At 42.1% G+C, this 27711-nt stretch overlaps 1 protein-coding gene across 4 annotated transcripts in view; it reads right to left on the bottom strand.

The window, feature by feature from the left end:
• CACNA1S (calcium voltage-gated channel subunit alpha1 S) overlaps nucleotides 1–27711 on the bottom strand; it is a 1015758-nt gene that overhangs the window by 130529 nt on the left and 857518 nt on the right. The gene's annotated exons all lie outside the window — the stretch shown is intronic.

The following is a 27711-nucleotide window of genomic DNA, read 5'->3' as shown; positions in this document are numbered from 1 at the left end:
GTTTAGTGGTTAATTTTAAAATCTCATATTTCAAAAAGGTAATTTCCTGCTGCATTATGGAGAGCTGTCTACAGATCAGACAGTATCCAAACCTCTGAAGAGTGGAACCTGAAATAAAAGCATAACAATTCCTGCACAGAACCAGGCGGCCATTGTAAAGAGGGGAAAGGTTTTAAACAAACAAATCTTACTTGTTAAGATTGTATCCACCTCCAGATTACCTCCTGAGTATCTCCTGAATATCTCCAATGCTCTTGTAGATCAGCTCTTGGTAAAGCAGTCTTGGGAAAGCAGCAAGCTATAATTAGCAAGCTAATACTGTGTGGATATATATATACACACACACTCCCGCAAAGGCTCCTCCCCAACAGCAAATTAACACCTTACTCACCTATGCTCATTTGCAATCAGACAACAGAGATACCGTGTCTAGCAAATTCCTTACCTCTTTTGAAACACAGTGTCTGAGTATTCACCAGAAACACTACTGAAGTTCTGCTACAGTGGAAAAACTCAGAGTTAGATTTCACTTAGTCTCCTGAATATCTCCAATGCTCTTGTAGATCAGCTCTTGGTAAAGCAGTCTTGGAAAAGCAGCAAGCTTTGGAACATATGGAGGCAGCTCAGCGAGCCCAGAGTAGGGTCTATAATCGCCAGGCTTGGGTTTGGAATTTTAACCCGGTAGATCAGGTTTTGATTCTGTTGCCGACATTGGACAGTAAGTTTCTGGCTAGGTGGCAGGGTTCCTACGAAGTCAAGGCATCTCGGAAGAAGTGCAGCTGATGTTACAGCTAGGTGTCATCGAGGAGTCAAAAAGTGAATGGGCCAGTCCGATAGTCTTAATACCCAGCCAGGACAGGACATTACGATTCTGTAACAACTTCGCAAACTTAATGAGGTTTCCAAGTTTGACGCATATCCCATGTCCCGAGTGGATGAGCTTATTGAGAAGTTAGGCCAAGCTCGGTATTTTTCTGTGTTGGACCTCACCAAAGGGTTCTGGCAGACAGAGGCTGCCAAGGAAAAAATGGCTTTCATCACACCAGAGGGGCTCTATCAGTACAAGGTATTACCCTTTGGTCTACATGGCGCTCCCGCCATGTTTCAAAGGCTAATGGACATTGTACTCCGTCCACATCGTCGGTACGATTCGGCGTACCTGGACAATATTGTTATCCACAGCCACCACTAGGAAAGTCACCTACCTAAAGTACAGGCTGTAGTGGACTCCCTTAGGAAGGCTGGCTTGACCGCTTACCCAAAAAAATGTGCGATAGGGTTAGAATAGACCTGGGGGTACCTGGGGGTATGTAATTGGATGCAGAGTTATTAAACCTCAGTTGAACAAAATTGAAGCAATTTGGGATTGGCCCAGATCTGTCACTACTCGGCAAGTAAAGTTGTTCCTGGGAATGGTGAGATACTATATGAGGTTTGTCCCCCCCCTTTGCCACAATGGCTGCAATTATTTACAGGCCTTTTGAAGGCACGCAAGTCAGTGACAGTCCACTGAAATGAGCAGGCGGAAAAGGCTTTCTCCGCTTTGAAGTCAACCCTGTGTGGGTCCCCGATTTTGGCGACTCCTGACTTCAGAAAGGAGTTTATAGTACAGACCAATGCCTCCGAGGCAGGTCTCTGTGCTGTCTCAGAAGGTCAACGGGGAGGAGCATCCCGTTGTCTTCCTCAGCCCAGCCGAGACCAGGTATAGTATGGTAGAGAGAGAGTGCCTGGCTATCAAGTGGGCACTCAAGTCTCTCCGCTATTATTTTTTGAGGCAAAAGTTTTGTCGCAAATCGGTGAGTCAGGCCGAGGACAGAAATGCCCGGGTCACCCAGTGGTTTCTGTCTTTGCAAAATTTCTAATTACTAGGCCGGTTACTAGGAAACGCAGATGCCTTGTCCCTTATACATTGTTTAATGTGTGTCTACCCCCTCAGGGTTGAACAAAGGGGGGAGGTGTGTAGGAAGGAACAAGGGGCCATAATTAATGGTCGGTAAGTGTCCCCAAGGTTTCTGGCCTCGGGGAGGTAGGAGACGTTTTATTCCTTAAGTGTCATTATTGCTTTGCAGTCTAACACGTCAGCTGTTTAGTATGGCTATAAAGCCGATTTGGGCGGCTCTTACTAGAAGTAGCCAAAGTGCTGGGTGGGTGGCTATCCCCACGTTCCAGGCCGGGTCTTGGGAGGCTTATAAAAAGCAGTCACCATTAATCAGGTGGTGTAGATTATCCTCCATCTCACAGTGAAGCTGTGGATTCTCTGTGGTTTGGGATCTGCAGATGTGTGCATATGAGAGCCACATGCTGTACATGAATATTTGTGTTCTGTGGACTTTCCATGGTGTGAACAAACAACAAGACTGCGAACTGTTATTTTGTTTTGCCTTCTGTGTGAATAAACACTGAACTATTTAAGTTAAAGACTTTGTGATTGCCTGCATACTGCGTCCGCTAACCTGTCTACCAGAGCGAATCCCCACACTTATCAATTTTTTTTTTTTCCATCTAGCAGTTTATTCCTCCACCTTTTCCTTGCTTTATGGGTACCATGACTATGTGTCTGTCTCTTCACACCTCTTCATCAGTCCCCTCTCCGTAGACTTCTATGTATAGCTGTAATCTGACCCTTCTATGAGCTAGCAGTCTCTCTCATCTCATCGCAAATATTTCCACAATTGCCTCTCCTGTACTTTGTTTGGGGCGTTATTGCCATGGGGTTCTTTGGTATGTTTTTCTAGCTAGCATTCTTTTTCCCTGTCTTTTTGGTGTGCTGAACTCGCGGCCTCTCCTTGGGTCCTGTTCCTCATCCGTGTGTCCCGCCTTGTGCTGCCTTTTTTATCATTATGTATGTATGTACTATTTATGTATATTTATAATAAAGCTTTTTTGGATTTCCTTATATAAGAAAGTCATGTTCATTTTTTGGTGATAATTGTGGCTCCGTGTGGGTCGTTTTTTTTTTTTTTTTATTAATTCTGTCCGGTCAATATTGGTTGACTTATCTCATGAGATAGATTCAGCAGACAATGTAAGTTTAGGAGGGAGAGACAGGATAAAGAATCATTATATTTGATAAGTTACATTACAAAATTACTAATATTCACCTGTACAATTTATGCAGCTTGTTGAAAGTACAGTGACTATTTAAAAACTGCACAGTGAACATCTTAGACACAAAGTCTACAAAAACAAAAGTTCAAAAATTGTGGATTTGTTGGGTCCCAATCCTGACGACAAAAACCCCCCACAACATTGTCCCTTACATTAGAAGTAACCCAAAATATGTCCATTAGAAAATACAATCCACAAAAAAAAGCCTTTATTCAGAGATGTCAATGAAAAAATTTTACATTATGACTCTCAGAGTGCAGTGTAGCAAAAATCTAAATACCGCTGCGTCGTATGGGGTGAATATTAATGAGCGTTTCCATTATGGAGGAACTCACTAGTGCCGGAGTATCAGGAAGCGGTGAATACAGCGCTTCCCGAGTTCTGTACTCACCACTTTGTGGTCCTCAGCTGTCTGCTGTGTAGTGGCTGCGCACAACATGAGGGCGCTCTGTGACCGGCATGAGGAGCTCTGGAGGTGAGGAGTGGCGGTGTCCAGAGCAGGAGAGGTAAGTGGATTTTAAATTTTATGTGATCTGAGGCTGGGGGCTGAATACATGAGGCTGGGCCTGAATAAATGAGTCTGGGGCTGATCTGAGGCACGAGGGTCTCATCTGAGGTCTGAAGGGGGAGTCTTATTTATATTGGGGGTCTGATTGGGGTCATTCACATTGGGGTCTGAGCTGAGGTCTGATTGTGGGTCTGATCTGAGGTCTTATTGGGTTCATATTAACATTGGGGGTCTGATTGAGAGTCTTATTAACATTGGGGGTTTGACTGGGGCTGTGAGCTGAGGTCTGATTAACATTGCGGGTCTGATTGTTAGTCTGATGTGAGGTCTAATGAAAAATATATTTTTCTTGTCCTCCTCTAAAACCTAGGTGCGTCTTATGGTCTTATATGGGGAACAATACAGTAACTGCTTTGTCCTCAAAGCCCAAAATAGCTGCAGCGGTAAGGGACTATGATTTACTAGATTCATTGTTGCGTGATTTATCATTAGCTCACCTCATTATTGTTTTTTGGGTTCAGATAAATCTTTGTCCAATGATTGATTTAAGAAAGCAAAGTGCTTTATGAACATTCTGATAATTTCTTAACCTCTTAATACCACTGGTACTTCTAACCTTAATAACCACTACAATTTCAAAGTTCTGGCACATGCATATTTCATGCAGTATAACTTACTTTGTGTGTGCGTGTTTTTTTTTTTTTTACAGTATTTACCAGAACTAGGCCCATAAAATGAAAATTGCATGCGTCACTTTTCTCAAGCTGTTGCGAAACAGCTTTTGAAACATCAATAAAATTGATACTGTTTGTGTGCCTTCAAACATAGTAATCTAGTTTATAAGGCTGAAACCAGACATTTTTCCATCCAGTTTCGGCCTGTTAGGCTGAGTTCACATGGGCGAGATTTCCGCGCGGGTGCAATGCGGGAGGTGAACGCATTGCACCCGCACTGAATCCTGACCCATTAATTTCAATGGGTCTGTGTACATGAGCGTTGTTTTTCACGCATCACTTCTGCAATGCTTGAAAATCACAGCATGTTCTATATTCTGTGTTTTTCCCGCAGCCCTGGCTCCATAGAAGTGAATGGGGCTGCGTGAATAACGCATTGCATCCGCAAGCAAGTGCGGATGCGATGCGTTTTTCACTGATGGTTGCTAAGAGATGTTGTTTGTAAACCTTCAGTTGTTTATCACACGCGTGAAAAACACATCAAAACGCACTGCACCCGCGCGGAAAAAACTGAACAACTAAACGCAATCACAGACAAAACTGTCTGAACTTGCTTGCAAAATAGTGCGAGTTTCACTGAACGCAACCTGAACGCATACTGAGCCAATCCGTCACGCCAGTGTGAATCCAGCCTTATTCCTCAAGTTGATCCAGAGAAAGGAAAAAAACAAACAAACTGTGAGGTAGAAGCCAATTTTACCCAATTAGGGGAAATAATCTGATTGCCTGATTGGAGTCAGGAAGGAATTTAACTCCCTGGATCTCTCTAGTAGCTATAACCTGTAATATTATTACACTCCAGAAATACATCCAGGCCCCTCTTGAACTCTTTTAGTAAACTTACCATCACCACCTTCTCAGACATAGTCTCACTGCTCTTATCGTAAAGAATCCTTGTCTATGTTTGTGTACAAACCTTCTTTCCTCCAGATGCAGAGGATGTCCCCTTGTCCCAGTCCTAGGGATAAATAGATGATGGGAGAGATCTCTTTACTGACTCCTGATAAATTTATATATAGTTATTAGATCTCCCTTTTTCTTCTAAAGTGAATAACCCTAAGGGGCAATTTACACGTCCGTGGTGCATTGCGGATCCGCAATACACCGGGCCGCACATAGCCGGCACTAAATAGAGAAGTCCTATTCTTGTCCGCAGCTGCGGACAAGAATAGGACATACTCTATTTTCTTGCGGAGCTGCGGTCCAGAAGATCGGGGCCCCGCCCTGGAAATGCGGAGAGAACATAGTGAATGAATGGGTCTGCACCCATTCCGCACAATTGCGGAACGGATGCAGACCATACTTGCGAGCCTAATTTTAATAATATTTCATGGTACTGAAGTTCCCCCAATCCAATTATTACTTTGGTTGCCCTCCTCTGAACCCTCTTCAGCTCTGCTTTGTCTGCCTTGTTCACAGGAGCCCAGAACTGTGCACAGTACTCCATGTGTGGTCTGACTAGTGAAGTGGCCGGACTATGTTCTCATCAAGGGCATCTATGCACCCTTTGATGCAACCCATTATCGTATTGGCCTTGGCAGCAGCTGCCTGACTCTGGTTTCTAAAGCTTAGTTTGCTGTTCATTAAAATTCCTAGGTCCTTTTCCATGCCAGTGTTACCCAGTGTTTTACCTTTTAGTAAGTACGGGTGACTTGCATTATTCCTTCCCATGTGCATAACCTTACATTTGTCAGTGTTAAACCTCATCTGCCACTTATTTGCCCAAGCCTCCAATCTATCCAGATCCCTCTGTAGCAGTATACTGTCCTCTTCCATGTTAATTACTTTACATTGTTTAGTGTCATCTGCAAAAATTGATATTTTACTGTGCAATACTTCTACAAGATCATTAATAAATATATTGAAGATAATAGGGCCCAATACTGACCCCTGAGGTACTCCAGTAGTGACAGTAACCCAATCTGAGTGTGTACTAGAAATGGCCTTGCGGTTCGCCCGGTGGTCGTTTCGCTGCAAACTTTGCTCGTTTGCGGTTAGGCGAACATATGGCAATGTCCGCCGGCGCCATATTCTTTGCATTGTGCAGAACTTTGACCCATGACACATCCATCAGGTGGGACAGGACATCCAATTGAGACGTTTCAGCACATGGAGACACCCCCTACCCTATAAATAAACCAGATCTGGCAGCCATTTTACATTCATTTTTTTGCCAGTGTAGGGAGAGGTTGCTGTGTGGAGCAGGGACAGACTGTTAGGGACACCAAACGCTAGCTAATCGGGCCACAAAAGTCCTTTTAAGGACGGGTATAGATGTGCTATCGATAGGTGTGACATACAGAGGGGTGTGATATACTTATAATATACTTTCTAACATAGAAAGTATATTATAGTGCATTTGTATTTTGCAGCAGTTGTGTGCTGTTCTGCTGTGATACTGCAGCTAGATAGAGGGACAAACACCATTGGAATAACTAATTGCAACTGGTGTGGTATACCTGTTGCTCCCAAAAAAAAAAAAAAAAAAAAAAGCTGATTGAGGGATGCGATTTAGGGAACTTTCACACTTCACCCTGCCGGATCCGTCCTTCCGCTGTTTCGCCGAACCGTCGGACCGCCGCTCCGTCCCCATTGACTATAATGGGGACAGGGGCGGCGCTCCGATGCAGTACGGCAGTGCACAGCGAAAGGCCGCTGGACTAAAAGTCCTGCATGTCCAACTTTTTAGTCCGGCGGCCTCTGACCGCGAACTGCCGTACTGCGCCCGAGCGCCGCCCCTTCCCCATTATAGTCAATGGGGACGGAGCGGCGGCACGGCGAAAGAGCGGAAGGACGGATCCGACAGGGTGAATAGCCTGCCGGATCCGTCCTGCCGCAAGTGTGAAAGTACCCTTACCTATTATATACATTCTAACATAGAAAGTATATTATAGTGCATTTGTATTGTGCAGCAGTTGTGTGCAGTTCTGCTGAGATACTGCAGCTAGATAGAGGGACAAATGCTATTCGAATAACTAATTGCAACTGGTGTGATATATCTGTTGCCCTCCCAAAAACTGATTAAGGGGTGCGATATACCTGCTTCCACAAAATACTGATTAAGGGGTGTGATAAACCGGCTTCCACCAAATATAGATTGAGGACTGCGATACACCAGCTTCCACCAAATATTGATTAAGGGGTTTGATATACCTGCTTCCAGCAAATACTCATTATTGGGTTCTATATACCTGTTTCAACAAAATACTTATAAGGGGGATTGATATACCGGCTTCCACAAAATATTGATTGAGGCCTGCGATACACCAACTTCCCATAAATATTGATTAAGGGGTTTCATTTACCGGCTTCTAGCAAATACTCATTATTGGGTTCTACAGTTGCAAGAAAAAGTATGTGAACCCTTTGGAATGATATGGATTTCTGCACAAATTGGTCATAAAATGTGATCTGATCTTCATCTAAGTCACAACAATAGACAATCGCAGTCTACTTAAAACTAATAGCACACAAAGAATTAAATGTTACCATGTTTTTATTGAACACACCGTGTAAACATTCACAGTGCAGGTGGAAAAAGTATGTGAACCCCCTAGACCAGTGGTGGGCAACCTTTTTTTTCAAATCTCGCCAAAACCACGATTGAAATTTATTTGGAGAGCCACATTTTTAAAACCGGATATACATAGGATGGTACACTGTTTTTAGTTTCAATAAGTTTTTATTGAGAATATTCTGCATGCAAGTATCCACATAGGTCGGGAGGATACAAATAACACAACTAATAAAACAAAAAAAACTTTAGAACGATATTTATCGATAATGTTAAATTCCGTAAAATTTGCCTTACAATGTAGAGAAAATTAAATCCTGACAATGACTGACAAAGTCACAACCACTAATGTGAACATTGGCCTTGCATTTCCTTGGATAGTTTGAGTAAGTCAGGTTTGTATGTTGTTGTTTTTAATTTTAGGCACGATTCCAGGTTCTCATCCATGAAACGATTTCTCAATTTACTCTTGATAAGGTTCATGCTTGAAAATGATTGTTCGCATAAATATGTAGACCCAAACAAGGAAAGAACAGCAAACGCTAGCTTTTTTAGTTGATTATATGAGTCAGGAATACTATTCCAGGTCTTAAAAATCAACATATCTTCCTTCTCCAGGTCTTTCAAAGCAGACCACTTGTGCTGTGAACTAAGTTCACATTTGTTTTTCTCCAATCTTTCTAAATCAGCACAAAGACGTTCAAATTTCGAGCTCCACAGTTCTTTGTTTTTTAAATCCAGCAATTGCATTTCAAAGCTGCCAATGTCGATATTAAAGGGAGAAAAATGTAATTCCGTTACAGTGGCATCCAGAGGTTTTTTAACAAAGGCCAACGTCGCTTTGCTGTTTCTGAATTCCTGAAACCTCTTGAGAAAAGCTTCCCTCATATTTAAAAGTGCTGTTTTAAAATAGGTAATGTCAATATCAGAATTTATTTTCTTCGCAATGTTTCAACAGGCTTGGAAAGTGAATCAAAGTTTCTCTGTCAAAATCTTGAGCAAAAACAGATAATTTGTTTTCAAACTAAATAACTTCTTCTAACATCGAAAGAATGGTGTTTCCTTTCCCCTGTAGTTTATGATTAAGCTGATTTAGATGGGAAGTAACATCCACCATGAAATACAGTTTTTGGATCCACTGATCGTTTGTTAATTCTGGATAGTGAACACCCTTCTCGAGGAAAAATGCTTTGATTTCTGATAATAAGGAAGCAAAACATTTCAAAACGTTTCCTCTTGATAACCAACGTACCTTGTTATGCAGCAGAAGATCTGCGTACTCACTCTCCATTTCAACTAAAAATTCTTTAAATTAGCGATGATGAAGAGCTTTAGCTACAATGGAGTTGATCATCTTAATCACCAATTCCATAACTTTGCACATTTCTTCTGGAAATGTCTGCGCACAAAGTGCTTCTTGATGTATGATGCAATGGTATGTAAGTATCTTGTGACTCATTTTTTCTTTGATAATAGCAACAAATCCATTTCTTACGCTGATCATACTTTTTGCCCCGTCTGTTGCAATTGAGACGATTTTATCAAGTGGAATATGATATTTTTCAATGCAACCAATTACAGCATTTGCTATATCCTCTCCACGTGTTTGACCTTTCAGTGGCAATAATCCTAAAAGTTCTTCTTTAGGACCTGTAGCTGACATAAATCTTACAAAAAGTGAAACTTGAGCTGTATCATTTAAGTCACAAGACTCGTCAACTGCTATTAATAAAGCTGAAACCACTTTAAGATCATCAACTTGTTGGTTGGTTAGATTGGAAGACATTTTGGCTGTTCTATCCTTCACTGTTTTAGCAGACAATGGCAACTCTTTAATTTTTTTTTTGAATTTCTTCTTTGTTCTTAAAATCCCTGAATAACTCTTCTGATGCACTTATAAAACAACGTTTTATGTATTCGCCATCTGTATATCGTTTTCCTCTCTTAGCAATCTCTTGACTAACCGCAAAACTTGCAAAATTAACATAGTTGGAAGACTGCACCCACTGATTAAACACAGAACTTGATTTTTCTTGACTCTTCAGAAGTTCCTCAACTGCTTTCTTCCTTGCATCACCAACAGGATATTTATTACTAAAGGACAAGTGTTTTGTTGTAAAGTGTCTCTCCAAATTATATTTTTTGTCATGCGCCAATTTTTCTTTACAAATAAGACAGGTCGGAAAGCCATTTACGTTCTGAAACGCGAAAGTCTCGGTCCATTCCACTTTAAATTTCCGTTTTTCGTCTTCCGTTTTTCGTTGTTTTTTCTTTGTAGCCATGTCAAACAGGGCACCTATAAAAATGTTTCATTTTAAAATAAAGCCACCAACACCAAACCGGCATTCTTAATCACATAAAAGAAGTAATATTGGATGACACACTGTTATTTATCTGTGGATGACGCACTGTTATTTATCTGTGGAAGACGCACTGGTATTTATCTGTGGATGACACACTGGTATTTATCTGTGGATGACGCATATATGGCATCTTATGTGTGTGTAAATAGTATTATAAAATTAGTGGGGCTCATCATGGATATTTTAAGCAGGGTTCTCCACCTTGATGGATACACCCAAACAGTAGGCAAGAAGTAAAAGTAATAAAACAGGCATGCACACATTGCACTGGCTCTGCAGTCAAGTTGAATAAAAGTAAAAAATGACAACATAAAATGAAATAAAAATCAAGATACAACTAAAAAAGTACGTATAAAAGTATGTGAAAACACACTCAAATAGTCCTCACTGGTACTGTTATATATTGGCTCCTAGATTACGATATTCCGCAATTTTATGTCCACACCCCCCCCCTTTTCATATCAACCCTTTTTATGTCAATCCCACAATGTCACATTTCTCCCCTCATGTCACATTTCTGCCCCTCCATGTCACATTTCTCCCCTCATCTCACATTTCTGCCCCTCCATGTCACATTTCTGCCCATCGTGTAACATTTCACCCCCTCATATCACCCCCTCATGTCACATTTCACCCCCTCATGTCACATTTCTGCTCCTTGTGTCACATTTCACCCCCTCATGTCACATTTCTCCCCCTCATGTCACATTTCTCCCCCCTCATGTCACATTCCCCCCCCATGATGGCCATCACGCCTTTCTTTTTACCCTGCCCTGTTCACATCTCTCATTTCCATAGTTCGGCACACTTAATTCATAATCACCCCCCCCCCCTCCCATGATGGCCATCAGTCACCCCTTTCTTTTTGCCCTGTTCACAGTTCACATCTCTCATATGAGTACATAATTCATAATCACCCCCCCCTCCATGATGGCCATCAGTCACCCCTTTCCTTTGTCTCTCCCTAGCCCTGCCCACATCTCTCATTTCCAAGTTCCAGAGGCATATAGTTCATATTCACCCCCCCCCCCTCCATTCCCCCCCAACCCTTCCTTTTTCTGTCACAGAAATTGAGTCCCCAGAGGCAGGCAGGCCAGGCCATTGCTACACCTACCGGATGACACGCTGCTCATTTGGGAGGCACAGTCTTCTTCTGAGGGCGGCAGACAGAGAGAGGATGCTGCCTCGCCGCCGCGCTACACAGAAAGTCACGCCCCCCCATACCACATGACCCGACTGGAGCTGTGTGGAGCCGGCCGCCGGGGCTGCACACAGGGCGCGCTCTGACAGAGGCTAGCTGGAGAGTCCTGACTTTTGGGGCGGCCGCCCGAGAGGAGGGAGGGGAGCGGGCGCCCGGCACACAGAAGAGCCGCATTAAAGTGTGTAAAGAGCCGCATGGAAAAAGTATGTGAACCCCTAGACTAATGATATATCCAAGAGCTAATTGGAGTGAGGTGTCAGCCAACTGGAGTCCAATCAATGAGATGAGATTGGAGGTGTTGGTTACAGCTGCCCTGTCCTATAAAAAAAAAAACACCAGTTCTGGGTTGCTTTTCACAAGAAGCATTGTCTAATGTGAATGATGCCTCGCACAAACGAGCTCTCAGAAGACCTACAATTAAGAATTGTTGACTTGTATAAAGTTGGAAAGGGTTATAAAAGTATCTAAAAAAGCCTTGGTGTTCATCAGTCAACGGTAAGACAAATTATCTATAAATGGAGAAAGTTCAGAACTGCTGCTACTCTCCCTAGGAGTGACCGTCCTGTAAAGATGACTGCAAGAGCACAGCACAGACTGCTCAATGAGGTGAAGAAGAATCCTAGAGTGTCAGCTAAAGACTTACAAAAGTCTCTGGCATAGGCTAACATCCCTGTTAGCGAATCTACGATACAAAAAGACTAAACAAGAATGGATTTAATGGGAGGATACCACAGAGGAAGCCACTGCTGTCCAAAAAAACATTGCTGCACGCTTGCAGTTTGCACAAGAGCACCTGGATGTTCCACAGCAGTACTGGCAAAATATTCTGTGGACAGATGAAACCAAAGTGGAGCTGTTTGGAAGAAACACACAACACTATGGGCCAGATTTATCATGACTGACAGCTCACTCCACTTTCACATATGGCTAAATTCAGTTTTAGCCAAGTCAAATTTATGATCGGCCCTTTAAGACTGTAATAAATGTGGTTTGACGGTAGCAGTTTATCCATCAGTAAGCAGCTTTACAAAAGTCGCAAGTTTTTATGAAAAAGTCGCACATTTTTATGAAAAAGTTGCATGTTCTATTAAAAAGTCTCATAAGATAAGCATGGTCCTCACTGGAGTGAAATTGCGACTTTTTTGCGACTTTTTAAATAGTCCCAATAGTAAATCTGTCTAGAGATTCATTTACATAAGAAAACACGCTCACTTTCAGAAAACTGGCGAGCATAGTGCAGAGCAGAAAAAAGTCGCAAATCTGTGCGCAGTTTTAGCGTTTGCACATTTTTGGGGGACTTTTTCACTCCATTAGTCTGACCTGAGCTAATGATAAATCTGGCCCTATGTGTGGAGAAAAAGAGGCACAGCACACCAACATCAAAACCTCATCCCAACTGTGAAGTATGGTCGTGGGGGCATCATGGTTTGGGGCTGCTTTGCTGCGTCAGGGCCTGGATGGATTGCCATCATCGAAGGAAAAATGAATTCCCAAGTTTATCAAGACATTTTGCAGGAGAACTTAAGGCCATCTGTCCACCAGCTGAAGCTAAACAGAAGATGGGTGTTGCAACAGGACAACGACCCAAAGCATAGAAGTAAATCAACAACCGAATGGCTTAAACAGAAGAAAATACGCCTTCTGGAGTGGCTCAGATAGAGTCCTGACCTAAACCCAATTGAGATGCTGTGGCATGATCTGAAGAAAGCGATTCACACCAGACATCCCAAGAATATTGCTGAACTGAAACAGTTCTGTAAAGAGGAATGGTCAAAAATTACTCCTGACCGTTGTGCACATCTGATCTGCAACTACAGGAAACGTTTGGTTGAAGTTATTGCTGCCAAAGGAGGTTCAACCAGTTATTAAATCCAAGGGTTCACATACTGTTTCCACCTGCACTGTGAATGTTTACATGGTGTGTTCAATAAAAACAAGGTAACATTTAATTCTGTGTGTGTTATTAGTTTAAGCAGACTGTGATTGTCTATTGTGACTTAGATGAAGATCAGATCACATTTTATGGCCAATTTGTGCAGAAATCCATATAATTCCAAAGGGTTCACATACTTTTTCTTGCAACTGTATATACCCGTTTCCACAAAATACTGATACAGGCTATTGATATACCAGCTTCCACCAAATATTGATTGAGGCCTGCGATACACCAGCTTCCACCAAATATTGATTGAGGCCTGCGATACACCAGCTTCCACCAAATATTTATTAAGGGGTTTGATTTACCAGCTTCCAGCAAATACTCATTATTGGGTTCTATATACCTGTTTCCACAAAATACTGATAGGAGGGGATTGATATAACGGCTTCCACAAAATATTGATTGAGGCCTGTGATATACCTGGTTCCACAAATACTGCTCTTCTATAGGGACTTTGTCACAGGGTCATTTTGAAAATGACAGGCAGAGGAAGAGGCAGGCCATTCCGCAGGGGTGATAGGGCTTGAGCGGGTGCACCAGGCCAGAGCCTAAGCGGGAAGTCGAAGAAGGTGCGTGCGAGTGGGTTGAGTGAATCATTTAGCCTTTCGCTACTGCACCCTCCTCATCCTCTGTATCAGCACCCTCCTCACTCTCTGCTGTGTGCACCCCCAAACAGACCACCACCAGCATAGCCCCTCCACTCGAGTCAGAGGAATTATTTTTCCATCCATTCCCAGACCTTACTGAAGCACAGCCATTCTTGGCATCGGATGAGGAAGATGGTGGTTGCAACGGCCGCCACCCAGCAGTCTAACGACCGTACCCAGGTCAGCCTAAGGAGGGTGGTCCCTGCTGTTGCTGCCTACTCTGAGATCTCTAATGTCAGTGGTGGTGAAGGTGACGATGATGACATGTCGATGGACGTCACATGGGTGCCCAGAAAAGAGGAAGGGGAGGGGAGTTCAGAGGGAGAGATGGAGCAGCAGATAAGGAGGAGAAACAGGCAGAACTCACAGTGCACAGGAGGCAAAAAGCAGACTGCAAATTGGCACACTACAATGGAAATTCCCCAGAAGGAAATATTTCCCCCAGAAGGGCATCCCAGAGCTATATGGCTATGTTCAGCGGCAAGTAAATGTATCTCTGGCACACAGTGTCGTTGCCAAGATACATCTGACCACAGACACGTGGTATAGCAAACACGGGCAGGGAAGGTACATAGCTTTTACTGCCCACTGGGTGAACCTTCTGACGGCTGTCAAGCATGCAACCCGTGGCACCCGTGTGGATTTGGTGTTACTGCCACGGATTGCATGCAGGCCTGCCTCTTCTTACTCCATCCTCCAACTCCTCCTTTTCTACTGCTACCGCCTCTTTTGCTGCACCCCCCCTAGCTCCCCAGAACCTAATCAATGTGCTAGGTGAGACGTTGCTGAGCTGTGCTACGGCTTTTGTGCCTGGAAGCCAAGAGCCACACCAGTCCTTTCAGCTCTGCGGTCACAGGCCGATCAAATTGACAGTTGGTAAAGTGGTATACAACAACGGTGCCAATCTGCTGAGCGCGCTGAAACAGGGCAAAATGACACACGAGCTGTGCATGGTGCACGTCCTAAACTTAGTCATGCAGTGATTCGTTGCCAAATACCCCGGGGTCCAGGACGTCTTGCAGCAGGCCAGGAAAATATCTGGCCATCTTAGAAGATCTTACATGGCCATGGCTCGCCTTGCTAATGTTCAGCGGCGACACTACTTGCCCGTCAGATGTCTGATTTGTGACTGCCTGACGCGCTGGAACTCCACCTTGTATATGCTTGATAGGCTGCCCCAGCAGAAACATGCCATTAAGGACTACCTGTATGAACTCTGCGGCAGGACAGGTTCTGGGGAGCTTTTTTTTTTTTTCACAGCGCCAGTGGCTGCTCATGCGCGACACATGCAGACTTCTGTGGCCATTTGATGAGATCACCAAACTGGTCAGTCGCAGCCAGGGCGCCATCAGTGACATTGGACCTTACGCCTTCTTTCTGGAGCGTGCATTACGTCATGTCATTTATCAAGCCGTCGACAAGCAGGAGCAGGAAGATGAGGAAGTCGCAATGCTGAATGAATTCCCAGGGGGGCTACTTCATCTGAGACAAGTCAGCAGGAGTTTGAAGAGGAGTCGGAGGAGGATGGTGCTTGGGGAGATGCTTTAAACTTTTCTGGGATCCCTGGTGTTGTCCATGGCTGGGGATAGGAGACTGAAGACTACATTCTCCTGGGCGATGAGCAGGAGCCAGGCCGCTCCACCGCTTCCAATTTAGTGCAAATGGGGGCCTTCATGCTCCAGTGTTTGAAGAGGGACCCCGTATAAAAAGCATAAAGGGCAAGGACCAGTACTGGGTGGCAACGTACTTAGACCCCCGGTACAAACACAAAATGGCGGACATGTTACCAGCATCACAGAGGGCTGTCAGAATGCAGCATTACCATGCCTTGCTTTGAGAGATGCTGTATTCTGCTGTTAATGGGCGCTGGAAGAGGAATTTCCACCCACAGAGAAACAGTTGCGGGTACCAATCCTACAGCACATGCAAGAAGATGCCGGTTTGAAGATGCGTTGGTCACTTTGGATATAAGATTATTCTTACCGCTCTGCGGATCCAGCCTCAGGGAACACCTAGACGGACAGGTGTCCGACTAAATCGGGTTAACAGCCGATTTGGACGCTCTGAGAAGCGAGAAACCCCTTGACTACTACTGGGTGTGCAGGCTTGACTGTCGCCAGAGCTTGCACAATTTGCCATGGAACTCTTGGCTTGCCCCTCGTCGAGTGTCCTGTCCGAAAGGACGTTCAGCGCAGTAGGGGGGATTGTGACTAATAATTGCTCTCACCTAGCTCATGACTACCTCAAATTTCTAAAAATGAATGAAGCATGGATCTCGGAGGAGTTCAACACCTGTGATGACCACGTTTAATTGGATTTCCTCATGACAGGGTCCAGAGGAGGGCATTGATCCAGGGAGTTCGTCTGATTGCCTGATTGGAGTCGGGAAGGAATTTTTTATTCCTCTAAAGTGGAATTTTTTTGCCTTCCTCTGGATCAACTTTCAGGATAACAGGCCGAACTGGATGGACAAATGTCTTTTTTGGCCTTATATACTATGTTACTATGTTACATATCCGCCACCACCCAGAACAAATAATGGTCCCTGTCTTATGTAAATACAGCGGCATAAAAGGCCTTTTTTGTCTGGTGAATGCCTAATGATTGGGGCCACGAAGGAATTCAACACCTGTGATGACCACGTGTTATAGAATTTGAACTATTATCATTTGTGGTTTTTTCAAGAGGGGGGATTTTGTTAGCCATGTTTTTAATCCAATTTTATATTTTTATTTATTTTAAACATATGTATTTGACATGTATTTGTACTGGCCTGCAGTAAAATTGATATACAATATAGTCTAATATACCTCCAGCCACATAAGCACTTCATCTTTTCTGTACGGTGAATGCATAATTTTTGGGGTTGTAATCTAACTGTTCAACAGTAAAATTGTTATACGGTGACTGCCTAATGTACCTTCAATCACATTATCAATAATTTTTTTCTGTACGGTGAATGAATAATTTTTTGGGCCTTTAGTCCCCTGGCCTGCAGTAAAATTGATATCCATTGACAGTCTAATATACCTCCAGCCACATAATCACTTGATCTTTTCTGTACGGTGAATGCATAATTTTTGGGGCCTGTACTCCACTGGCCTGCAGTAAAAATGTATATCCAATGACAGTCTAATATACCTCCAGTCACATAATCACTTGATGTTTTTTGTCCGGTGAATGCCTAATATTTGAGGCCTCTACATCCGTGGGCCAAAATAAAAAATTTCTAGGCTCCAGCAGGGCACATTTTTGACAGTTACTTTTTAAGACACATTAAAAATGGCCCCCGATTAAAATACATATTTTTTGTTGGAATTTTTGCCATTGATCCTCCTCTTGGTATGTCACTGTCCATGTTGTGGAACGATTTGTGCACTTCTTGTAAAGTATTTGGTGGCTGCAAATATGACCTTAAGGTTTTTCAGGTTCGCCTGCCATTAAAGTGAATGGGGCCTTCTGCAAACTTGCGGTTCTCGAACATTTTATCTTGTTCGCAAATCTTTCTGGCCGGTGTTTGTCCATCACTAGTGTGTACCATTAATAACCAGCCTCTGTTTTCTATTACTGAGCCAGTTACTTACCCACATACAGACATTTTCTCCCAGTCCAAGCATTCTCATTTTATGTACTAACTTTTTATGTGGTACCGCATCAAATGCTTTGGAGAAGTCAAGATATATGACATCCATTGATTCGCCATGGTCAAGTCTAGAACTTACCTCCTTCATAGAAACTGATTAAATTAGTTTGACATGAACAATCCCTCATGAAGCCATGCTGATATGGCGTTATTTGATTATTTTCATTGAGGTACTCCAAGAAAGCATCTATTAAAAAAACCATTAAACTGTTTACCCATGTTAAATTTACTGGCCTATAGTTTCTGGGCTCTGTTTTTGGACCCTTTTTGAATATTGCCACCACATTTGCTATGTGCCAATTCTGTGGAACACTCCGTCAGTATAGAGTCCTTAAAGGGAACCTGTCACCTGGATTTTGCATATAGAACTAAGGACATAGGTTGCTATATGGCCGCTAGCACATCCGCAATACCCGGTCCCCATAGCTCTGTGTGCTTTTATTGTGTAAAAAAAACGATTTGATACATATGCAAATGAACCTGAGATGAGTCAGAGCTTGAAAATAGGACTCTTCTCCGGTCACACTAGTAAGATATGACTCGTTTATGTTAATTTGCATAAAAGGCGTGTAGTACAAAAATGCATAATACTTATTGAATTCATCTGCAAATGAATTAAAACTGTAATTTACATGTTTATGGTAACACAATAAACATTTAGAAATGCTCAGTGAGGGTAGCATAGTAGAGGTGACAGGATCACTTTAAATATTTAAAAAAAGGGTCTGGCTTAATTCTCTAGCGTTTTTCTTTTCCGGCATAGAGTTCCATCCTAGGGGCTTTATACCGGAAAAGAACTGATCAGTTTTATCCTAATGCATTCTGAATGGATAGTAATCCGTTCAGGATGTCTTCAGTTCAGTCTTTTTGACTGTTCAGGACGGAGATAATAGCGCAGCATGCTACGGTTTTATCTCCGGCCCAAACAACTATACACTTGCCTGAATGCCAGCATTTTTCTACATAGGAATGTATTATATGGATCCGTTCTTGCAATGCATTTGTGAGACAGATCCGCATCTGGATCCGTCTACAAATGCTGTCTGGTTGCATGCAGATTGCCTGATCCGGCAGGCAGTTCCGGCGATCACTCTGCCGCCAGTGTGAAAGTACCCTTAATCTTTTTAAGACACCACTGTACTTCTTCCTGGGTCAGACAGGGCACTTTTAATGGGGAATTTACTTTTACATTCTGCATTTCATCTGACAGTGTATTTTCATCAGTGAACACAGTGGAGAAAAAAAATATTTAATAGCTTTGCTTTCTCCTCATCACTGTCTGCAGCTCCCCCCTCATCACTCTGTAAAGGGCCGAGACCTTCAGATTTATACTTTTTACCATTTGAAAGTAAAACTAACCCTAAAATGTATTTCAATTATATAATTGAAATACATTTTATGGTTTTTGGCAATGCATGTCTCTGTTTATAGTTTGGCTGCTTTTATTTGTCTTTTACGTATTCTATTTTTTCCCTTATAGTTTTCCAATGCTTCCTTGCTACCCTCCTGTTTTAGTGATTTAAATGCTTGTCATTTATTGCTTTCTTTACAGTTCTATTTATCCACATTGTTTTTTTTCTTGTTCCTTAACCTTTTATTCCCATAAGGTATGTACCTCTCACAATTAGATTTTAGGATGCTTTTAAATATATCCAATTTTGTGGCTGTATTTAAATTTTTTAGGACTTTATCTAAGTCAGTTAAGCCCATGGCCTCTCATAGTTAGCTAAATTTAGCTTTTTTGTTCCTCCCTGTAGAAACTCTTGAATAACAATTGGAAGGTTATTACTTTATGGTCACTATTTCCCAGGTGTCCCCCAACCTGCACATCTGTTGTTCTGTCAGGTCTATTGGTTAATACTAAGTACAGTATGGCTGTCCCTCTAGTCGGGTCCTGAACCAGTTGGGAAAGATAATTGTCTTTGGTTATTGCCAACAGCCTGTTTCCTGTATGAGATATACAGGTTTCAGTTTCCCAGTCTATATCTGGGTAGTTGAAGTCCCCCATAATAACGACCTCATTACAATTTGCCACCTTGTCTATCTCGTTTGGTAGCAGATTTTCTGTGGCCTCTGGTATATTAGGTGGTTTATAATAAACTCCTATTAGTATTTTATTATTGTTTTTGCCTCCATGTATTTCTATCCATAGTTATCCCACGTGTTCATGTCCCTTACTTGTATCTTCTAGGACTATGGGCTTTAGAAAGGACTCTACATAAAGGCAGACCCCTCCCCCTCGCCGGTTTTGACAATCCTTTCTAAGCAGACTGTAACCCTGTATGCTAACCGCCCAGTCATAGCTATCATCCAGCCATGTCTCAGTTATTCCTACTATGTCATAGTCCTCCTTACACATCACTAATTCCAGTTCACTGGTTTTATTAGTCAGGCTTCTCGCATTAGTATACATACAATTAAGAGGTTTATGTACAGTGAGGAACAGAAGTATTTTAACACACTGCAATTTTGCAAGTTCTCCCACTTATAAGTCATGGAGGGGTCTGAAATTCACATTGTAGGTACATTCCCACTCAGAGACAAAAAAATCAATAATAATAATCAGGAAATCACATTGTATGATTTTTTAAGAATTTATTTGTCTTGCACCGCTGAACATAAGTATTTGAACACCTGAAAAAAATCTGTGTTAATATTTGGTACAGAAGCCTTTGTTTGCAATTACAGAGGTCAAACGTTTCCTGTAGTTATTGACCAGGTTTGCACACACAGCAACAGTGATTTTGGCTCACTCCTCCACACAGATCTCCTCTAGATCTGTCAGGTTTCGGGGCTGTCGCTGTGCAACACGGAGTTTCAGCTCCCTCCAAAGATGTTCTATTGGATTTAGGTCTGGACACTGGCAAGGCCACTCCAGAACCTTGATATGCTTCTTACGGAGCCACTCCTTGGTTATCTTGGCTGTGTGCTTCGGGTCGTTGTCATGTTGGAAGACTTAGCCATGACCCATCTTCAATGCTCTGACTGAGGTAAGGAGGTTGTTGCTCAAAATCTCACAATAAATGGCCCCATTCATCCTCTCCTTAATACAGTGCAGCCGTCCTGTCCCCTTAGCAGAAAATCACCCCCAAAGCATGATGTTACCACCCCCATGCTTCACAGTAGGGATGGTGTTCTTGGGATGCAACTCATCCTTCTTTTTCCTCCAAACACAATGAGCGAAGTTTAGACCAAAAAGTTCTACTTTGGTCTCATCTGACCACATGACTTTCTCCCATGCCTTTATTGGATCATCCAGATGTTTATTGGCAGACTTCAGACATGCCTGGACATGTGATTACTTGCAATCTTCCATGCAATGCATGATTTGAAACCATGGCGGCGTAGTGTTCTACTGACAGTGACCTTTGAAACTATGGTTCTAACTCTCTTCATGTAATTGACCAGCTCCTCCCTTGTAGTTCTGGGCTGATTCCTCACCTTTCTTATCATCAGTGATACCCCACGAGGTGAGATCTTGCATGGAGCCCCAGTCCGAGGGAAACTGAAAGTTGTCTTTAGCCTCTTCCATTTTCTAATAATTGCTCTAAATGTTGATCTATTTTCACCAAGCTGCTTGTCAATTGCCCCATAGCCCTTCCCAGCCTTGTGGAGGTCCACAATTTTTTCTCTGGTGTCTTTTGACAGCTCTTTGGTCTTGCCCATGGTAGTAGTTGGCGTCTGACTGACTGTGGGGTGGAAAGGTGTCTAAAGAGCTCAGACAGGTGCTACTAAGTTATATTAATTAGTGGAGTAGAGGTGGACTTTTTAAAGGCACAGTAACAGGTGTTTGAGAGCCAGAATTCTTGCTGTTTCTCAGGTGTTCAAATACTTATGTTTAGCAGAGCAAGACAAATACATTATTTTAAAAATCATTCATGTGATTTCCTGAAAAAAAATAAAAAAAATTGGTCTCTCAGAGTGGGAATGTACCTACAATGTGAATTTCAGACCCCTCCATGATTACTAAGTGGGAGAACTTGCACAATCGCAGGGTGTTCAAATACTTCTGTTCCTCACTGTATATTTTTCCCATCCTATAACGTAATTACCCTCCCCTCCGCCAACTTTCTAGCCATCTTCTCCCACAACCCAGCTGCCCCTTCCCCATTGAGGTGCTGCCCATTCCTATGATAGAGCCTGTAGCCGACAGAAGTCGGCACAGTTCTCCAGGAACCCAAACCCCTCCTTCCTACACCAATTCTTGAGCCACTTGTTATCGCTGAGGATTTTGTTGCAGAATTTTCCATGACTGAAAATCAGTTCCATTGACCTGAAGCTTGCTTGCAACAATCCATGTCCTTGCCGTCCCATTCAAATGAATAGAACTAATTTTCAGTCGTGAAAAGTTCTGCAACAAAATCCCCAGCATGCGAAGGCACCCTTTCACATTCTGCAGCATTTTTGTGAGTTGATACCCAATAATTGTGTTGCATCTACTGTATGAAGAGCTGATTTTAGGACACCATGCTACATTTGCCAAGGTACTACAGTGCTATAATGTTAATATCTCCCTAAAATAGCAATGCCATAAAAACATTAACACCCAAAGCCATTTTACCAAAGATTTTATATGTTTGTTAAACCTCCACATTATAAAAAAAATTGCATTTTTCTAATTTTTCCGTTTTGAAACATTGTTTGATAGACTAGTTATATTTATACTAGCTAACATTCTGCTGTTTACTTACTCACATCTTTTATGAACAATCTGAAGGGCCTAAAATAGAATGAGATAATTTACAAAAGTGTAAGTTTCCTACACAAGGGTTATTTTGGCAGAGTGTTCATAAGATTAGAATATTAAACTGAATGTATTTAGAATACTAGAAACCTCAAAAGAGTTTTTTTATTTTATTTTGCGGAAACAGTGTCACTGCAATATTACAGTTGGACTTCTTCCAGTTAAGCAATAGTCTATAAAGTTTCCACCCCCAAAAATGTCCCTAACTTAAGGCCGAATGCACACGGCCGTGTTCCGCGGCCGAGTGCGGGCCGTGAAAACCCTTCCGGGATTCCTGCTGACTGCTGGAGCGCACGGCGTCATGGGTTGCTATGACGCCGTGCGCTTCATGCAGCCGCTGCTAAACAGTAATACACTAGTGTAGTGTATTACTGTACAGGAGCGGCTGCATGAAGCGCACGGCATCCATGACGCCGTGCACTCCAGCAGGAATCCCGGCAGGGTTTTCACGGCCCGCTCTCGGCCGCAAACATGGCCGTGTGCATTCGGCCTAACTCTAAGTTCCTTGTAAATGAAATGGCCAGGAATGAAACAATTATAAAATATTAGCTGTAAAGTAGTCCTAAATAAAATATGAAAAGCTAATACATATTAAGCTTATTTAGCAATTTTTAGAAATATCCCATTTATGATCCTAGTGTGCCCCTTGATTCAAACCACAGACTCAGAAATTAAGGAACACCTTGTGCATTTTGGGGGCCTCCATTTTCAAGGATGTTTTAGGCACCGTTTTGGATTTCGGGCCTTGAGGTACAAAGACAAAAAAATCACCCCCACATTTTGGAAACTATACACCAAGTAAATTATCTAAACATATACCGCTGCATGCAGTATTTGTCAGGCTGAATTCCAGCATATTTGCTGGATAGCAGACGGATCTCCACCAGAACCCATTATAATCAATAATCAATGGGGCCAGCGGACATTGTCAGGTGACTTATGCTGTTCTATCTGAGATCAAGATATGATAGGAGAGAAGCTGAGCTTTGTGTTTGTTTATATGATACGGTATGAAACAGGATTTCTGAGAAAAAAAAACTGAACAAATCCTGATAGTAACATAGTAACATAGTACATAAGGTCGAAAAAATACATTTGTCCATCCAGTTCGGCCTGTTATCCTGCAAGTTGATCCAGAGGAAGGCAAAAAAAAACAAAAAAAAACTGTGAGGTAGAAGGTAGAAGCCAATTTTCCCCACTTTAGGGGAATAAAAAATTCCTTCCCGACTCTAATCAGGCAATCAGAATAACTCCCTGGATCAACGACCCCTCTCTAGTAGCTATACCCTGTAATATTATTACGCTCCAGAAATACATCAGGCCCCTCTTTAATTCCTTTATTGTACTCACCATCACCACCTCCTCAGGCAGAGAGTTCCATAGTCTCACTGCTCTTACCGTAAAGAATCCTTTTCTATGTTTGTGTACAAACCTTCTTTCCTCCAGACGCAGAGGATGTCCCCTCGTCACAGTCACAGTCCTGGGGATAAATAGCTGATGGGATAGATCTCTGTACTGACCCCTGATATATTTATACATATTAATTAGATCTCCCCTCAGTCGTCTTTTTCTAAAGTGAATAGCACTAATTTTAATAATCTCACAGGGTACTGTAGTTGCCCCATTCCAGTTATTACTTTAGATGCCCTCCTCTGGACCATCTCCAGCTCTGCTATGTCTGCCTTGTTTGCAGGAGCCCAGAACTGTACACAGTACTCCATGTGTGGTCTGACTAGTGATTTGTAAAGTGGTAGGGTTATGTTCTTATCATGGAAATCTATGCCCCTTCTGATGCAACCCATTATCTTATTGGCCTTGGCAGCATATACACTGGTTTTTGCAGCTTAGTTTGCTGTTTATTAAAATTCCTAGGTCCTTTTCCATGTCAGTGTTACCGAGTGTTTTACCATTTAGTATGTACAGGTGACTTGCATTTTTCCTTCCCATTTGAATAACTTTACAACTTCCAATCTATCCAGATCCCTCTGTAGTAGTATACTGTCCTCATCAGTGTAAATTACTTTACACAATTTAGTGTCATCTGTGAAAATTGATACTTTACTATGCAAGCCTTCTACAAGATCATTAATAAATATATTAAAGAGAATAGGGCCCAATACGGACCCCTGAGGTACCCCACTAGTGACAGTGACCCAATCTGAGTGTGTACCGTTAATAACCACCCTCTGTTTTCTATCACTGAGCCAATTACTTACCCACATGCAGACGTTTTCTCCCAGTCCGAGCATTCTCATTTTATATACTAACCTTTTATGCGGTACAGTGTCAAATGCTTTGGAGAAGTCCAGATATATGACATGCATTGATTCGCCGCTGTCAAGTCTAGAACTTACCTCCTCATAGAAACTGATTAAATTAGTTTGACATGACCGATCCCTCATGAAGCCATGCTGATATGGCGTTATTTGCTTATTTCCGTTGAGATGCAATAATATAGCATCTCTCAGAAAACCTTCAAACTTTTTACCCACAGTATAAACAGATGTTAAACTTACCGGCCTATAGTTTCCAGGCTCTGTTTTTGGATCCTTTTTGAATATTGGCACCACATTTGCCATGCGCCAATCCTGTGGGACATTCCCTGTCAGTATAGAGTCTGCAAAGACTTCTTGAGGAGACGCTAAGGGCCCGTTCGCACGACAGAGGAGACGCACAACAGAATTTTCAGGCAGAATTTTTGTGTGGCTTTCACATCAAAATTCTGCCATGGCCACATAGTGCCTGCTTTCCATTGTTTGCAGTGAAGCAGCGCTGTTAGCGGTTTAAAGCTGCAACCGCACCAAGTAGGCATTTTTTCTTGGCACGATGTCCAGACAGACACCGCTGAATGCTCCATTCAAATCTCTCAGGATTACTGTCATTATTTACTCCAAAATATATACACAGTTGAGTCACATTATTATGACCACCAGCTAATATCCAGAGTAACCACTGTGTGCAGCATAGACAGCAGCTAGACAGACTCAGAGTGACTCAGTAAGGTCCTGGTAGGTTGTCACAGGTATCTGGAGCCGTGCTGACTCTGGTACACCCACAGCTGCAGAAGGGTACGTGAGGGAGTATCTATAGAGCGAACATCAAGGTTCAATTGAGTTCAAGTCTAGGGAATTGGGGGGCCAGGGTAGTACTTGGATACTTGGTCATGCTATTACAACCAGTGTCATTTCTAACTGTGTGTCATGTTGCATTGCCTTGTTGAAAGATTCCATGCGCCTACGAAGACAATAAGCTTGTACGGTTGCATGTGATCTGTAAGAATGGATTCATACCCAAATTGGTTGAGTGTGCCTTCCACATGGATGAGTGGACCCAGAGAATGCCCCAAAAAATTTCCCAGACCATAACGCTGCCACTAACAGCGTGTGTTCTTCCAGAAAACGTGGCTCATCAAAGAAAGAAACCGTTTGCCAATAAATCCGATACTGCTAAGAAAATTGAAGCCTTTTCTGCCGATGAATTCATCCACCTGCTTTGAAGCCCCATACGCAGTAGGGCTCATGATACAGTTTCCTCATAGCTCTACATGAACAGTTCACAAACTGCACACCATTGGACCGAAAAACAATCATTGCAAAAACAATTCATTGCAATGTAAGGAATAAGCGATCTAATAGTTGTTCCTTATAGTCACCATTTTTTTAAATATAAAAATATACAAATTTAAATAATTAAAATATTTACTGATAAATAAAACAAAATAAATACAAAAAAATATATACCCCGTGCTGTACATTGATCTTTAACGTAAAAAAAAAATCAAAATGGTCAATTTGATGTTTTTTTGTTTTTTTGTCCCCTCTCCAAAAAAAGTTAAATAAAAAGTGATCAAAAAAGTCATACATATTCCAAAATGATAGCTCCGGAGACTATAAAAAAGAATATGGCGATGCAGAGAAAAAAATATAAGAATTTCCAAATATTTTAGCTTTTTTCAGTATGAAAAAGACAAGAAAAACTATATAAGGGTCCAGTCACACGTCTGTAGAGTATTGATCCGCAATACACCCGGCCGGCACCCCCATAGAACTGTGTGCTGTCCGCATCTCTTCCGGCCCCATAGAGAATAAATGAGTTGTGGAACGGATCCGGACCCATTCTATGGACATGTGAATGAACCCTAAAGGTTGTATAGTTGTACTGACCCAGAGAATGAAGGCAACAGTTGTTTTACCACACAGAGAATGCAGCAAACACAAACCCCATAAAACTGGTGAAATCGCATTAGTGCAACTTGTCTCACAAAAAACAAGCCCTCCAACAGCTAATTTAAAAAGTCATGACTGCATGAATTACAGGGACTTAAATTTTTTTTTTTTGTACTGACCCATAAAATAAGGTTGTCATGTTATTTGTATAGCACAGTGAATGTGCTAAAAAATGTGTTGACTCTTAAAACAAAATATGTATTGGGTTTCTTTTTGAAGTATGATCTTGCCAAGATAACCCCTATCAAACGCCATACATATCATCATCTGAGGGTTGGCTCCATGAAGACATCTACTGTACATGTCATGATACTGGTTTATCACATTAGTTATTGACATCCCCTCATAGTTTCCAAACTCTGCTTCTTGAATTCCCCATTTGTTTTTCCAACATAACCCTTAATAAAACGTGAACACATGATATAAACAGCTCAGGTGTGCGCCAACTGGCAAAATCCCTGGCATGATGTATTTGGTTGTGTATCTGTAGATGATATAGAATTCTCTCACAAATGCTCCATTGAAATACAGTAAAAAGTGTATGGTTTTTAACAAGCCACATTTACAATCGCCAGTCACAGATTTCCAATGCTACATATTTTATTAAACTTGCATCAAGATGTACATTAAACACATGCAAACATTTTTTAAAGATTGAACTAACTTCACAGTGTACATTTAACACTGTGTTTAAACCTAAGGTTACGTTCACACATATTAGATATTCTGCATTTTCTAAGCAGTAATTTACTGTAGTGATCAGATTTTATGGCAGTTTTGGAGACCTACTACCTTTTTTATTATTTAAACTATATGAAAATATGAAATGTTGTGCCTTTGTTCAGATGTTCATTAGCTTTTCCTTCTTAAACTCCTCAGGACCGCCGCACGCAGCCCGCCGGCCCGCGCATGCGCATCGCGAGCCGGCAAAAGTTAAAGCACAATTTCGTCATCAGCCTGCCAGCCAATGATCGTCGCTGGCAGGCTGATTATTTTCTAAAAAAATAAAAATCGAATCAGAAGCCATCTAACACATTATATTTATAATGTATAATGTGTTAAATGGCTTCTCTGCTTCTCTGCT

This window comes from Bufo gargarizans, chromosome 3 (genome assembly GCF_014858855.1).
Source record: "Bufo gargarizans isolate SCDJY-AF-19 chromosome 3, ASM1485885v1, whole genome shotgun sequence".
NCBI classification, from domain to species: Eukaryota; Metazoa; Chordata; class Amphibia; order Anura; family Bufonidae; genus Bufo; species Bufo gargarizans.
The sequence above is the reverse complement of the archived record's forward strand: the minus strand, read 5'-3'. Positions and strand labels throughout refer to the sequence as shown.